Source organism: Penaeus monodon, chromosome 41 (assembly GCF_015228065.2).
Source record: "Penaeus monodon isolate SGIC_2016 chromosome 41, NSTDA_Pmon_1, whole genome shotgun sequence".
In the NCBI taxonomy this organism is placed as follows: Eukaryota; Metazoa; Arthropoda; class Malacostraca; order Decapoda; family Penaeidae; genus Penaeus; species Penaeus monodon.
Genome location: NC_051426.1, coordinates 21,051,581 through 21,054,080, shown reverse-complemented (window position 1 = coordinate 21,054,080; position 2,500 = coordinate 21,051,581).

The window sequence follows — 2,500 nt, the reverse complement described above, 5'->3', positions numbered from 1 at the left end:
AATGTAATCTTGACATCACTTAATAAAGAGGTTATGAAAAGCATTTCAGTGAGATGGTTAACATATTGTCTCATCAAGTTGTTGTTGCTTCATATACAGGTTAATGTAATAGTACCTTACCCTAATGCAAGGTGTGGTGGTGTTGTGTATCCAATTTGGAAAATAAAGGACTCACAATTTACTGGATGTCTGTCTTGATAGACCTCTGCTCCAGCTGTAGCACACAGCAGTTTTTTTTTTCTTTTTTTTAAGTAGTATATTTACTTCTAATTTATCAGTGTCACTGTTATTGTCATTATTTTTTTCTTTTCTTTCTGATATAGTTTGTTGTTGTTATTATTATTATTATTATTATTATTATTATTATTATTATTATATCAACTAGTATTACAATTAGTTTTATTGTTATTGTCATTATTATTATTGTAAAAATAAGCAAAACCATAATCATTTTGTTTTGATGACTTAAAACTCTCATCAACTAAAGTCATTAAAGTAAACAGCCAAAAACCATCATCATATTATCATATTTTTATTATTATCATTGATTTGTCATTATAAGCATGACCATAATCATTATCAACCTTTCACCTTTATGATCTGAAATATTTTTACTAGCACATGCTCCCCATTACTGTTCCTATTCTTGTCTCTACTGTAGTTGGCAATATTATTAATAAAAAATTTATTTATAAATGGAATGTCTCAAAATCCACTTGTTTGAAATAAAACATTACATTAAAAGCACACCTGAAATAAATTGGGGCCCTTTAAATGTTTAAACTTGCATAATATACTGAAACTATGGGTAATCTAAAGTAACATACATTTGCAAAACAAAGTCAGCTCTACTCAAGTTTTCTTCCTTCATATATTAGTCAGGAATTAAACTATACACATTTAAGAGAGAATGAACTATATCTCCTGGATATCATTTCATTTGAAGATGCCCCCAAATTAACAGCATTACAGCACAAATGGCATGTTTTACCTAAGTAACTAACAATGATAATTCCATAATGATATAACAAACCCTGAGTTTATAAATTGAAAACATCATTTTGTGATTATACAAATATCAGTAATGGAAGACTGTCCATGTCAATCTGTGAAGTTATACTATGATCACGAAACTGGAGAACAGCTTCAATCAATGTATTAGTTATTGTTAAAACCGGGGCTTCGAGTATGCACCTCTGCTCTCAGGACCATACACAAATAGCTGCTGTCAACGAAACACATGAGAAACCGGAAGCCCGACCCTGTATCATGTAATGTATGTAGCACTACTGTAAGAACACCTGTAATTGTTACGATATGTGTTTTTAGCAATGGTTAATGGTTAAAAAGCAAAATTAATGTGCTAGACACCAAAGGTCATGTAGCTTTGTAGGAATGTATAGTATCGGAAAGGGTAGATAATGAATAGGTGCTATATGCTAACAGTCGTACTACAGTAGGATGGTATTGGAAAGGGTAAAGATGTGTCAAGGTGGAAAAGATGAATCAATGGATCAAGGTAGGAATAAGCAAAGAGGGAAATAAGTGAAGGATATGTATGCGAGTGAAGAAGGAAAGCAGGTTTTCAGTGGAGAAAGTGTTGGATTCCGTAAGGATGTCTAACAGGCTGGGAGGTCGGGGAAGGGAGGATAGGTGATGGAAAACAGAGGTACGAGCTGCAATAAAGCAGCAGAAGCAGTAAGTTAGAGCGATGGGGCGGTAACCTTGAGGGAGGGTACCTGATTTATTGAGTTTCAAGGAGGGGAGAATATAGGCTTCATGCCAGTAAAGAGGAATTGTTTTTTCCTGTTGTCCAAATGTGGTCGAAAATAGTTAACAGGATGAATAGAAAGGAAGATGGAAGGTGTCGGAGCATACGACAATGACTATCGCCAGGGCCTTTGTGGTGTTCGGCACGACTGTAAGGCAGCATGAAATTCTGAGAATGAAAAGGGAGCACTATAGGATCAAAGGACAAGGAGAAGATGGGAGTGCGTTCTTTGGTAGCCTTAATGAAAGAAAAGTTTGAGAAAGGTGAGGGCCACTACTGACCTGGCTGAAATAGTCACCCAATTCATTAGCAACTTCGAGAGGAACAGAGATGAGAGTATCTCGAATAAGGAGGGTGGGGGCTGGAGGGCGGGGGGACGTTTGCCTGATAGTTGATGGATCAGACGCCAAACAGCTGAAATAAATGTGGATGTAATTGAGGAAAGATAATTTCGCCAGCTAGTTGTTTTACCGTTTCGGATTGTACGACAATGACATATTTTACATATTAAAGCATGTGTAAAATCGAAATGCTTCCACATATGTTTTTTTTTCACATCATGCAACTAAGGCATATGTGAAGTCCGCTTTACATATGAACAACATAAAATCACTTGCCACCAGCCACGTGTGATGTGCCACCTTGGTGTGAAAGTGGCCTCAACCAAATCCTCGCTCCCTGGGCGAGCGAAGCCTTTCTAGATATTTCAAAGCTACTCACTGCATGCCA